General features: G+C 42.4%; 1 protein-coding gene across 4 annotated transcripts in view; it reads right to left on the reverse strand.

The window, feature by feature from the left end:
- The window catches only part of VTI1A (vesicle transport through interaction with t-SNAREs 1A), a 444,836-nt gene that overhangs the window by 129,612 nt on the left and 300,308 nt on the right, over positions 1 to 14,916 (reverse strand). The gene's annotated exons all lie outside the window — the stretch shown is intronic.

Genomic DNA, 14,916 nt, shown 5'->3' on the forward strand with positions numbered 1-14,916 from the left:
AAAGTGCATCCTACGGAGAGAAAAGTTTTGTTGTTTGGAATTAATTATGAAAAGCCTTACTCTCTAGTGTGAGTAGCCACTCTCCATTTGTTGCCTCCATGCTTTTTACTTGCCCACTTTTTAAAGGGTTTGGAAATGGCAACAAAAGAGAATCTTCCTTTTGTGGTTATCCCCACAGTTAGCAATATGCACATCTGGATAGAGTTTCAATAGTCCACTGTTATTCAAACAATCTGCAATCACACAGTCTGGGTAGTGAACGAGCAGCCCAGAGCGTATAGCTTTTCATTATTATGTAGCATACAGTATGCATAATGCATAAATCAACTCAAAACCTACAGCCGCGACAATGAAACATTCTATTCAGCTTTATTCACTAAACAGCCCTGTAAGAAGCGGAAAGACGCAACACTTCTACTTCTTATTTTGTTTGTAGAAGGGAAGGAGATTTTTGGAAAATGTTCCTGCATCTGTTCAACATTCTTTAAAGCCATGTAGTACAGTATTTATAGCACTTAAAAATAAAGACTATAAAAACCCAGAGCGGAGTCCTTAGTTATGCATGTGGACTGTGCCACATAACTTGTAACAGTAGCTGATTTCACAAGAGATGTAACAACAGGTACCAGCATAGCTAAAGGCAGGATCAAGCCCTTAAAACTTTATATTGCAATTTGTGCTTAAAGATCTGTTTCAGGCTGGGACCAATAACTCTTAGTCTCCATTCCCCTGATGTTTTAACCTCCCAATTCCCTCCTGCTCCATGACCCACATTAACTTTTTATTACAATACTCAGGATGCAGAATCACTTTTTTAGCTTACTATTTATGGACTTGATCCTGTAATCCTTGATCACAAGAGTCACCTCAACAGTATGAAGGGAGCTACTCCCATCAGGGTTACTCACTTGGGCTGTCTTGAAACAGGAATTGCAGAAAGTGGAAGGCTGTTTTAGTTTTGTTGTTATTTCTGTAGAAGATCCTTTTTCTGAAGCGTGCCAGTCTGTGTGAAACTCCCTGCACAGGGCTAACCTGTGGAACTCACATTGGGCAGCATTTCTTCACACAAGTAGTTTCACTGGCTCATCAGAGAGAGTAAAGGGTACCACAGTCAATGGCATAGACTTTAGTTAAGAGTTGATGAAACTTCTCAGGTATGTGGCACCAACAAAAGGGGTCAGTCAATGTAATGGCCGATTCTTGCCTCTCTCAAACAGCAACTAACACGTTCTTCCCTTTACAGCATTTAAAGGAACACTAGAATGTATCCATGTCACTTACATTATAGCAGCCCGTGGGCCACTTGAACTTTGATAGATCACACTTACGTAAGTAGCGCCTTTTGCAAAGGCACGGTCAACCTATTTTCACACTTCTCCGGTATCTGCAAACACAGGTTTCTCTTGAGCATCACGGATGAACTTATCTTCCTGCCCACCCGCAAAGAATTTTTTTTTACATGATTTTGATTCTATTTTTGCTCATTCTTTAGTCTCTTTTAAAGGGAACAGAGAACAGCTGGTAAAGTGCATTGTTGTAGTCCAATGGTATTTCCATTTATTTATTTTTGGGAAAGGGGTCTGAGGAAAGGGTGGTTTGGATGTGATAGAGCAAAAATACCCTGAATGTTCACTTGTGGAGTTCAGTCCATCAGTGCTTTCTCCCACTAAACATTGGAGCAAGCAGATGATGAGTGGGAGGCAACAGCTTTCTAAGAGTCTGCCTGGACCCACACCTAAATAGCCACAGCAGTGAGCTGTATTGATCTATTCCTACCATGTATTTCAATAAATCCAAGTGGTCCCTATGCATTGCCTCTGGGTAAAGGTTTTTTACTACGAACCTCTATGTTTAAATGTGATATTATGTGAACTGCTTCATTGTTTCATCCAGTGGATGCTACATGGGCATATCTAAATTTCAACACTGCAATTTTCCTTTGGCCAAGCACCTGTACAGGCTAGTGCACAGCAGTGTAATATGGACAGGTGTTGGGTAGCTAACAAGATCCCAAAGGGAGGGATCAGGATGTAGCGGCTAGACTCACTAGAGCATAGGATGGGAAAACAGAAGTTTCGTGCTCTCCTCTTGGCTCTGTCACTGGTTGCCTATTTGACGAAGAAAATAATGCAACTTTTGCCAGCCTAACTGTATGTGCACACTGCAGTAAAACACCCTTAGCTGGCCTGGGTCAGCTGGCTCAGGCTCACAGGGCAATACAATTGCAGTGCCGACATTTGGGCTTGGGCCCAGTCTCAGGGACTCTCTCTCCTTCACAGGGTCTCCGACTTTGGGCAGCAGTCTGAACCCTGCAACCTAGCATCCATAAGCTCAATGTCAGCTGACCCCGGCCAGCCCCAAAGGTTTTATACAAGTCCATACATACCCTTAGTTCCCCCCCTTATATAATCATAGAGCTGGAAGGGACCTTACGACGGAGTGTCTGCTCAGCACGGGCCTAAGAAGGGTTAAATCCAGCCCTGGGAGAGGGCTGTGGAGCAATCAGCTGTGGCACATATCAGCCAATTAGGGCCCAGCTGAGGGCTGTATAAATGAGGGCTCCCGAAGCACCGAAGGGGGGGAGGGGAGGAGAGGAGGAACGACAACGACGACTCATTCACTCTTGCTCCAGCTATGGAGCAAAAAGGACCTCGCTTCCAGAAAAGCTAGAGGCTTCCTGAGATACAGCAGTGCTGAGAAAAGACAGACACATCTGGGGAGCTCTGGTCTGACCTCAGTCCTAGGCTGCAGGGCCTGAGGCAAGGCCTGAGGGCACTAGGACTGCAGGGAGGCAGCAGGGGCAGGAAAAGGCAGCAGGTCCGCCCGCTTGCCAATGATGAGTGGCCATTTCAGACTGCAGAGCTAGATGACGCCTGGCAATTGGGGCATTGAGGCAAGGTGGGTGTATGGGGTTGGGGGCTCCCTGAGGGGGAGGACCCCAGAGCGTGGGGGAACTGTGGGAGGGTAGTACCCAGAGGGGAGGACATGGTGGTCTGGGAGGGACATGGGTCCCAATGAAAGGTGTCAGAACCACTAATGCATAAATAAGTAACAGTAGGTGCAACACTGGCTGGAAGGGGAGCTCCAGAGCTGATCTGAGCTAATTCCCAGAGTGACGAGCAGGAGATACCATGATGGTGAGTTGCGCCCTGTTGCAGACCTCAAGGGGTCAAGTCCAGTACCCTGCACTCATTGCAGGACCAAGCACTGTCTAGACGGTCAGGTGTCTGTCTAACTTGCTCTTAAAAATCACCAATGATGGAGAGTCCATGACCTCCTTAGGCAATTTACTCCAGTGCTTAACCACCCTGACAGTTTTTCCTAATATCCAACCTAAACCTCCCTGGCTGCAATTAAACTCATTGCTTCTTGTTCTATCCTCAGAAGGTAAGGAGAGTAATTTTTCTCCCTCCTCAGGTATAATGGAGTAGAACTTCTCCCAAAGGATAGTATGATCCTTAAGTAACTAATGTGTGTTGCCCTCGGAAGTCCTCTCAACATTCATGGTCTACCAGACAGCTATGAAACTGACTGTGAGTCCTCCAAAATGGTTTAGCTTGAAAATGTTCATTTCCAGTAAAAGGAAGGAATTTTCATCTTTTGGCTACCATGACCCATGGAGCGACTAGTCATAGGCAGAAGACCAAAAAGCTGTTACATGGCTCTAACTTGAAAGAGGGCTATGATAGAGGCTCCCCCTTTAGTGACATGATAGAGGACTATATAATCATAAGTGGTGTAGAAAAAGTGAATAAGGAAGGGTTATTTACCCTTTCACGTAACTAGGGATTACCTAATGAAATTAATGGGCAGCAGGTTTCAAACAATACAAAACAAACAAAAGGAAATACTTCACACAACGCACAGTCAACCTGTGGGACTCCTTGCCAGGGGATGTTGGGAAGGCTAAAAGTATAACTGAGTTCATAAAAGAATTAGCTAAGTTCATGAAGGATACATCCATTAGTAGCCATTAACCAAGATGCTCAGGGATGCAACTGAATGGTCTGGGTCTCACTATGCTTCTGACGGCCAGAAGCTGGGATCAGAGGACAGGGAGGGGTCACTGGCTAATTGTCCTGTTCAGATCACTCTCTCTCTGAATTATCTGGCATCAGCCACTCTCAGAGACCATGTATTAGGCTAGATGGACCATTGGTTTGACCCAGTATGGACATTCCTATGAGGAAGAATAAGGGAAGACCTAATATAGGGACTGGACAGGTGCCCAGAAGTCCCCAGGATAAAGTGTAAAAATGACCTAAGGACACAGATGTCCCTCCCCCTCCAACCTCAAGCGGCATGGAACAATTCTTGGCTTCAGCTCATGATCAGAGACTTCCTTTAGGTGAACATCAAGATATGTTATACCACAAAGTATTAAATATTCTTCTTGGTCAGTATCTACTACTTCCCTTTTTTACCATGTATCTGTTTGGCCTACCATCTGATTTCTAATGATTGTTTATCAATGAAACAATGTTCACTAGAACATAACATCTGCATGTGCATGCTGAGGCAGCTTTGGATATTTCAGTGCCGTAATTTACACGTGTGCTATGCCTGGTTACTAGTAGTACTGAAAACCCAATGGGGAGGTTTATAATAGATTTTTCAAAACTTTATCACATAAAAGATCAACCAAACTCAAGCAAGGATTTTGTATGTAATGGTACTCTCTCTCTCCTTTGCCAAAGTATTGTACAGTTGAATTAATATGAATAAAATACTTTGAGATGCCCATCTGAAAAAAAATGGAAGTGCAAACTAAAGCTCTGCAACTGAACATTCCCAAATTCTGGAGAAATCAGGATGTTGATACTGAGGCCCACTCTTATTAATGAGCAAAATGAAAAGATCACATGGGTTAAAAGTCTGGTTTAAAAAAATACAGAGTTTTTCTTATTGAACTCAAGCTGTGAATTTAATGCTTATTACAATATGAGGTAAGTTACAATATTTTTAAAAGTCTAACTTTTGTAAGGACTGTGTACAGCAAGCTAATTCTGAATACAACTAAAAGTATAAATCAGCAAAGCATTTTTTTTCAGCTTCTTGGAGACTAACGTTTTGCCAATTTATAATTAGTTGCAGATTTTCAATTACTTTCAAGCTAACAAAACAGTTTCATTTGCATTGTTTACTTGCCACTTAACTCAAATTGTACCCAAATTGGTTGTTTTAAAATGTGACATGAATTTTCAGGGCCAAAGCAAATTCCATATATTTTGGTGTAGCACAGCATCTGTATTTTAGTCTTCAGTGATAAAGTGTACAGAATTTGGCCAAAACTCAATCGACTCAATCACATAATCTCAAAATGCCTCCTGTGGAATTTGTCAAAAGAAGATTTTTTGGCAACCACATATAAAACTCCAGCGCTGTATAATGAAGAACATAATCTCAGAAAATAAGCAAAGTTTGTTTTGTGTACTAATTGAAACTGCTAAACCACTGTAGGCAAGTTTAAATTCAACAGAAGATCAAAGAAATTAACAATCAAAATATTAGTCTCTGCTGCTGTACTTAAATATAATCCATTGCATTAAGTTTCTTTCCTTATAGTCTTGTCCTATTTGAGATTACTGAATTCAAGGCGCAAAAATTTAGGGGCTAGTCTGACTAATATGATGAATGTGATATGGTGTTATCAAGTACCAGGCAGTCCTTAAACTGTTACATGATTATACTTTGTGGTAATGAACACTGCTATGAGATTCAAAAAGAGGTTGTCTACAGAATTATTCTGTGCAAAGCGATTTCAGTTACTAGGCAGAAGAACTATTTTCACCCATCACCAGGCCTCTGTCTTCTAGATTTTACCCTGATATTTGAGAAGCATGCATTAAAGAGCTGCTTATATTAAGAGCCCAGAACACCTGTGTCCTAATCTCGGTTCACACTCTGACTCCCTCTGAGACTTTAAGGAAGTCACTTTTCTGCTTCTTATCATATGTTCTGGCAGTGAACAGATCATACCACCAACCAAATGAGAAATAAAGCAATACAGACAGATTTCCTGTGTGTGGGAAAAAAGAATTAGTTGAAAAGTATTTTAGTGATAGGCAAATACAGTACTAAGTAGGTCCAATATCAGTATCCGTTTCTTCACTGATATTTTCTTAATTTGCGGAATATGTCAAGGCTACATAGAACACTGAATTTGTATTCGATAGTTGCAATGTTACATGTATTTTTGGACAAGTGCTGGCTCATTTTATTTGGGGGTATTTTAGATGCTGCAATTTTTATAGCAAAATTAAAATACACATTCTAAGATGCATTGAAGTTTGGAGCTCAATATTCCCTTGATTTGGCGTTTTAATAATAACTGAACCATCACACAAACATAAGATTCAGTGTTACACCTGGCTATGAATGTTGCACAAAATATGTCTTTTTTGTTACAGGTTTTTTGTTACACTTCTCAAAGAACAAATATTACATATAAAACAATAACAATGTTTTGTCTATGGCCTCCATTCCCACAGTGTCTGAGCATTTTCAGTCTTTCATACACAACATAATGGGAGCAAATGAAGTGCTATCATCTGAGTTTCTATAAATGGGGAACTTAGACACAAAGAGACTAGGTGACATGCCCAAGGTCAAAGAGGAAGGCTGTGGCAGAACAGGGCACGGAATCCAGGCCTTCCAAATCCCAGGCTAGTGCCACAATTACCCGGCCATCCTTTATTCTCTATGCTCAAATAAAGTCTATTTTAAAAATAAACTAATCCTTACTCAATCTTGGTCACGTCATGTTTCCATCACTGGCCAGTACTGGAAGCTTCAGAGAAAGTAGTCAGTGCTTACATAATCTATATATGAGTAGTATGAGATTTCTTCCTGACACTAAATAATGTTAATTTATCAAAGTAAGAAGCTATTAATATAAAATGATACTTTCAATCTTTTAATTCAACTGTCTAAATATCCTGCAGCAGGGAGTCCTGCATGTTATCAATACATTGCATCTAAAATATTTTATCTATTTTAAGTTCATTGTCTTTTATTTTTGTTGTACAATCTTCTTATTCTTGCATATGCAAAAGAATACACCGGAGTTCCTGAATAATCTTCGTTATATCATCTGTTAATTTACCTTCTTCCTCTTACCCATTGCCTCTTCACACAAATCAATCATAATCGTTTAATCTTTCCTACTCAAACCTTCTAACTGATCTGTAAAGTCTTTTTGTTTTTGTTGGATGTTGGGAGTGGAAGCAAGGCATGCAAGTAGGTATGTGCCATTCATTTATACAATACCTCGATGAATATTTTCAATATCATTCTCGATTTCTTAATTCATTTTACTCACTCTGAGCCACCCTCACTCTGCACAAAAATACCCTACTTGAGCTGGTCATGATTTTCCCTGAGAAGCTACCACTAATGCAGAACACATAAATTTACTCTAGCCATATCGATTTTTTCTTCCATATTTGATCAAGTAGGTCTGCTTGGGGGACCTGTTGACTAGACCTGCAGTGGGCCCAGGTATTCACGCCAATTGAAGGAAATGGAGAAAACATGCAGAGCTCACCGCAAAACTGGAACCTTACTATGTAACTATTCCTAACCCATAGACTCATAGACTTTAAGGTCAGAAGGGACCATTATGATCATCTAGTCTGACCACCTGCACAGTGCAGGCCACAAAATCTCACCCACCCCTCCTAGAATAATCCTCTCACCTATATCTCAGATATTGAAGCCTTCAAATACTTTGAAGACCCCAAGATGCAGAGAATCCTCTAGCTGTGATCTGTACCCCATGCTACAGAGGAAGGCGAAAAACCTCCAGGGCCTCTGCCAATCTACCTTGGAGGAAAATTCCTTCCTGACCCCAAATATGGCGATCAGCTAAACCCTGAGCATGTGGGCAAGACTCACCAGCCAGACACCCAGAAAGTTCTCTATAGTAACTCCTATCATCCCTCCATTGACCTATTTCCCACTGATAATGAAAGGTTAATTAGTTACCAAGATCATGTTATCTCATCAAACCATCCCCTTCATAAACCCATCTAGTTTAATCTTAAAACCAGATAGATCTTTTGCCCCCACTACTTCCCTTGGAAGGCCGTTCCAGAACCTCACTCCTCTAATGGTTAGAAACCTTCGTCTATTCTCAAGTCTAAACTTCCTACTAGCCAGCTTATATCCATTTGTTCTTGTGTCCACATTGGTGTTAAACTTAAATAATTCCTCTCCCTCCCTGGTATTTATCCCTCTAATATATTTAAAAAGTGCAATCATGTCCCCCCTCAGCCTTCTTTTGGTTAAAGTAAACAAGCCAAGCTCCTTGAGTCTCCTTTCACAAGACAGGTTTTCCATTCCTCGGATCATCCTAGTGGCCCTTCTTTGTACCTGTTCCAGTTTGAATTCATCCTTCTTAAACATGGGAGACCAGAACTGCACACAGTATTCCAAATGGGGTCTCACAATGCCTTGTATAATGGCACTAACACCTCCTTATCCCTACTGGAAATACCTTGCCTAATACATCCCAAGATCGTATTAGCCTTTTTCACGGCCATGTCACAATAGCGGCTCATAGTCATTCTATAATCAACCAGGACTCCGAGGTCCTTCTCCTCCTCCGTTACTTCCAACTGATGTGTCCCTGTGACAGGGCGCTCGCCCTGCACTGGTCCTTTAAGGGCAGACTCCGGCCTGAACCAGGGCCGGGGAATTTAGCCCAGCTGAGGCTGTACTAGCCCATTAGGGCCCAGCTGGGCGCTATAATAGAGAATGGGCTGCTGCTGTGGAGAGAGGCAGTGAGAACCTGGCTGCTGAGGGAGGAGGAGGTTCCCTGGAGCTAGGGCAGGGCTGGGGAGGCCAGGCAGGGCTAGGGGAGCTCTGGCCTGCAAATCCTCAGACTGCAGGGCTTGAAGGAAGGCCCGCTGGAGGAACATCAACCCCCGGAAGGGGGGCTCAGAGACAGACTTGGGCACTGCCGGAGGGCAGTGTGGCGAAGAGGACGCCGCAGCCGGGAGTAAAGAGGGGAGACACCACCCCAGAGAAGGCACCCTACCTGCCAAGGGAGCCAATTCCTGAGGACAGACGGCAGGGGGATACGGTGGTGAGTGCGAACCCCCTCACAGTCCCCAGCTTATAACTAAAATTCTTGTTATTAATCCCTAAATGCATAACCTTACACTTCTCACTATTAAATTTCATCCTATTGCTATCACTCCAATTTACAAGATCATCCAGATCTTCCTGTATGATATCCCGATCCCTCTGAATTGGCAATCATAAGAAATGTAACATCTGGGACCTAATTTGGTAATTTTTCCACTGGATTATGGTTGATCATCTGGCGAATGGCATATTTTACATTTGAATTTGCCTGACACAAATGCACGGTTGACACTTTTCTCAATGGATGAGCATACATTTGGGGGAGCTTTTAGTTTTCCTTTCCATCTTTCGTTAACCATGTGACATAACGGTAAGGTCCAGAAGGCACAGAATGTTAAGGCTGAACTGCAGTGTATATGTATTCTGTATATGTACTGTCTAATTACATTCTATGCACAACAGCAATTTTAAACAAAGTACCTACTAGCCCTATTACCTACTTCAAAACACCCCATTTTTGTCCCCTTCCTGCAGTAAGAATTTACTTTTAACTTTCGGTTTTTAAATCTATTTTTAAATCATGACAAGATTCCTCTATTGCCTCCCTGAAAGGACTTTATCCAAACCCTTTTGGAAGTTTAAGTAAATTATATCCACTGGCCCTTCCTTTCTCCATTACTAGCTGAGTCCCACCTCATGGCTGCGGTGCAGTTGCTGAGGGGCGGCAGAGATAAGAGGATGGGGCAGGCGGGCAGGCATGGGGAAGGGCAGGGTGCGGGAAGACCTGTAGGGCACTGGCTCAGGGGGCCGAGGGAGAGACAGGTGGAGCGCAGCAGACAGGGACTTACTGCTAACCCCACCACTCACAGCATCTCCCGCTTCCCTTTGTTCCGGGGCCAGATGTGCTGCTCAGAGAAGTCACTGTGCCGTGGCAGCAGCTGCTCAATGGACTGCGAGGCACTGCCCCCCATTATGCTGTGCTGCCTCCGCCACCCTCACCTGTTGGACAGACTGCCCCCGCATCACAGGATCAGCACAGGGTTCCGTCCTGCGAGCCACCTGTCCCCGCAGGCACATGTCTGCATGGTATCACTCCTCCACCAGCTTCCCCGTCATACCTGCCAGCCACTTCCTAGGGAGGTGCTGAGCCTCAGCCCGAGCCCCCACCAACGGCAACCTGAGGTCAGGAGCCCCGGCTAAATCCCACCCAACCTGGCCCGCCAGGCCACATGCTGCTTTGCCTGCTCCCGCCACAGGGCGGGGTTCCCCATAACTCTTCATTTCTCACTCATTCTGGCAATTTCTAGAAACTTTTCAAATCTTCCAGTGTATTCTCAAATGTTCTCTGTGACAGATGGCCTGATGGACAGCTCTCCTTCTAGAACAGTATAAATATCATATGTATATAGCAGCCCAATGTCTGTAACTCTGTAATGCTGAAACGCTGGCTGTTCCCTCCCGCTGTGGCGCTCGGCTGACTTCTGTGCTGCTCAGCCGGGCCACCGCACGGGAGCAAGAGGCACAAGCGGCCGTTTGGGGTCCGTGCTCCCCATGTAGCACGGGCGTGATGCATGGGGAGTGCGGGGCCCAAACGGCAGCTTGTGCCTCTTGCTCCCATGCGGCGGCCTGGCTGAGTGGCATAGAAGTCAGCTGAGCACCACAGCGGGAGGCAAAGGGGGGCAGGGCGGTGATGTACACGCCCATGGGGGGGGGGTGGCTGGACGAGCATGCATCCCCGACGGAGACAGAGGGAGACAGAGAAGAGAAAGAGAAAGACAGAGAGAGAGAGGCAGAAGGCGGAGGAGAGCTGAGCGAGAGAGGGAGAGGCAGCAGGAGGAGGAGGAGAGAGAGAAAGAGACACGGAGCGAAAGACCAGAGGCTCAGGAGAGAAGACCAACGTGGAGGAGAGACCTGAAAATCCCATCTTATGACAGGCTAATTGGCTAGTAGATATAGATTTGTTAACTATTTCAAATAATTCTGACTGGTTATGGAAACCCGTGCTGGTTTATCCCGTTCTTATTATCCTCATTTAGATGTTTTATAACGCCATCTTAATCATTATCTCAACTATTTTTCTTTATACTGCAAGTGCCTCTCCATTCATAATTCCAGGGATCACCTTATCACTTAACAACAACAACAACAACAACAAAAAGGAACAATGTTGACTATCGTTCAGTACAATAGTTTTTTTTTTTTTAAATAAAAAAGGAGAATTTGTTAGGAGCTCAGCTGCTGACCACGATGATCCACACATTAGAGACCTCTAAGCTTGATTATTGCAACTCATTATACCTAGCAAATAGGCCACCAATAAATGCAAAAGATTCAGTTGCTATAGTGCCTAGCACCATAGTGATGCGCTCACAATTTGTATTCTTAATAGTGGTACCAGTGCTGAAGAGTCTGAGTGAAATTCTCTGTCGTGATGTTCAAAACTCACTAAGGGTACATCTAAACTACATCCCTTTTTCAATAAAGGGATGTAAATTAGACGTACTGATATTATAAATGAAGCTGGGATTTGAATTTCCCACGCTTCATTTACATAATGGTGGCCACAGCTTTTTTTCAAAAAGCCACTTTTCAAAAAAAAAAACAAAAAACAAACAAACCCACAGTCAAGACACGGATCGTTCGACAGGGATCGTTTCGAAAGATCCCGTAAACCTCAGGGGCATTTCTGTCAAACGATCCCCATCTTGACTGGTGTTTTCCCCGAAAAGCAGCTTTTCGAAAAAAAAAAAAAAAAAGAGCCACGGCTTCCATTATGTAAATGAAGCATGGGAAATTGAAATCTCAGCTTCATTTACAATTTCAGTCTAATTTACATCCCTTTATCGAAAAAGGGATATAGTTTGGATGTACTCTTTGGGATTGACCTAAGATATGTGATAGACCACCTCTCATGTCACCGCAACCTCCCAGAGGAGCTATGTTCCACTGGATCAATCAGCCACAGGGGTAAAATTTGTCAGCTCAGGAGACAGAGATATCTTACCAACTGGCCCAACAATGGATTCAATTTTGCAAGATCTTAGAAAGATGACAAACCCTGCCCACCTTCAGAACAAAGAGGAAAAATTACAATTAGTAATAACTGTAATAATTGCTAAGGCTTGAGGAAGGGAAAGAAACATATTCTTATTATAACTTCAAAACATGTAAGGCACTCCGATACCTGACAGTCACCTCAGGGAAATATTTCCTCTGGTTTTTTTTATACACAAACTCCCTCTCTGTCTGCTTACTTAGGAAGTATTATTAACAGGCTTACATATCCTTGCAATGTAAATATCAGAAACAACAAATGAATACAGTCCTTCTCTTAGAAGGCTCTAAAGTAAAATATTGAAGCATTCGTGCTGAAAAGAAGGAAAGCACCCATTACAGACACCATCGCCCCTCATATAATATGACCTTCATGAGGTGTTTTGCTGCCACATTCTATAATAGCTTTACTACAATAGAAGTTTCCAAGGGTAGCCTCAAGTGGAGCGTGGAACATAGAAAGCTAATCGTTTTAGAAATATTGCATACTTAATAAGTAGGCCAACTGGAGCATATTTTTGCCATCACCATGTTGCATCATTTATCAGAAAATTTTGTAATTTTGCATAATTGAATCTCCAAATAAAGTACATGTTAAGCACAGATACTGCATAGTCTTTAAGTTGATACTATTTTAATGACATTAAAAAATATAATTTGGGAAGGGGCCGTGTACTTTATTATAGGTACTTTTGTCAAATAACTTTTAATTGTGTGACAAGGTGCCTGAGCAAGGCATTGTTTTTTTTGCCACTTTTAAACAGCTTATGCCACTTGAAACGGATTACTCCTTTTGTAAATTGCTGTTTCAACTGAAGGGTACCAATTAATTAAGCCATTTACATAAAACTGTCTTGGTTCAGCTACCTACAAAGATAAAGGCTGAAATCTAGCTTCTAAATGAACACATAAAAGTTTTAAGAATAAATATATGTTGTTAATTATCTGTAATAATACAAATTAGAAAATGTAGTGATAAAATGAATGTACCAGAAATTAAAAGTAAATTCTCATCAACCAAAAATTTATTGCTTTAGTTTATCTTTCATTCACTATCACCACCTTCTGTCTCATTGTGTCATTTGATGTCTCGCGTTGTCACCTGACATGATGTGATGGAAGGCATAAACTATCTAGATTTCAAAGGACATGCTTATTTTGGATTGAATTTGTTTCTCCAGTTTGGAAATAGATCTTAGATCTGACATGTACAGAGTCATTATATGCCCACCATGCAACTAAGAGTATCATTATTTATTAGGAAAAATCTGAGGCTTTTTAATGTACACACTCAAAAGTAAAGTGTATATTTAACTAACTAAATGTGATTGATTGGAGTTTGCAGTTACACTGGCTATGAGAAGTAAAATAAAACGATGAAGTCTTTAGTTAATAGATACATCAGGCAAAACACAGCTTACAGCAAATTTCAGTCTCTCTAGCTTTTTGCTACCATTTCTGAACCTTGACAAATGAATTGATGCACACTCCTTTTTATGGTGGAGCTGCACTTTACGCTGGGGGTTTCTACGGCCATAGTTGCAAACAGACACAATCCTCTACAAAATGTGTGTGGTGCTCATCCTCCAGCTCAGAAGGTGTTCAACCTCTAGCTCAGCATCTACTTGTGAGATACTCCAGATGATTAATGGCCTGACCTTACTAATTCCTCAGGCAAAACTGCCATTTAAGTCAATGGGGGGGGGGGGGGGGGGGGAGAGAGAGAGAGAGAGAGAGAGAGAGAGTGTGTGTGTGTTCGTTCCCTTGCATAGTGACTACAGGACACAAGTTTGCTTTATATGCTAACATGCCGTTTTCTTCTTAACCACACTAAATATTGTGCTGTATCACAGGGTAATAGTAGGGAACAAGTTTCCTTCAATATATCCTCCAAGCAACTGTTTTCACTCTACAGAAACACATATGTAATTTTAAAATGTAATTTACAGAGATGTAATATTAAACAATTTTATCTGAGCCAGGGGAAGGGTGTGTGTGTGTGTGTGTGTGTGTGTGTGTGTGTGTGTGTGTGTGTGTGTGTGCGCGCGCGCATGCAACATTTACAAAACTAACAGGGTTGTGTATTTAACAAAGTATGCTTATATCGTGATTTCACTTTGGATTGCTACGTCAGATAGTTAAACTGCATTTAATCTAGGAAACTTGCATTCTCCATTTGGAGACAAAATAGAGAGTGAAATCTCTTCAGGCCCAGTGACTGAGTTTGTATAGAGCCTATCCCTTGGTGGCTGCCACCAGAAACATAGAACATTTGGAAAATATTAATTTAATACTCTGTTCTCAGACTGCTCCTCAGCCGAGGTACTACTTATTACATTTTTATAAAAAATACAGAACTGCATTTTACTCATTTCCCCCCCCCCTTAAATTGAAACCTTATTGTATTAGAATACTGCTGTGAATCGGTTATGCATAGGTCTAGTGCACAGCTGAGTTACTGTCATTTGACTTGAATTGTCTGGTTGCACTGGGGTGAGGTACCTCACAGGGGCTTTTAAGCTGGAGTAGTGAACTTCAGAACCTGGTCACCTAGACCTCTCACAAACATACAGGGATCACTCCTCAGGATGAAATACTTAGAGGCAGCTGCAAATAATGGCAACAAGCCTGGGAGAGGCTAAGTGGAATGAGGAGGGAGGGGGAGAGAAGAAGGTGGTGTAGGCCGTGATAATTAGGGAATAGAGCTGGTGTTATAATAGACTGAGAAGAGATGAGCTGCCAAAATCAACAGGTCACATGTCAAAACAGCTC

This window comes from Pelodiscus sinensis, chromosome 8 (assembly GCF_049634645.1).
Source record: "Pelodiscus sinensis isolate JC-2024 chromosome 8, ASM4963464v1, whole genome shotgun sequence".
NCBI lineage: Eukaryota > Metazoa > Chordata > Testudines > Trionychidae > Pelodiscus > Pelodiscus sinensis.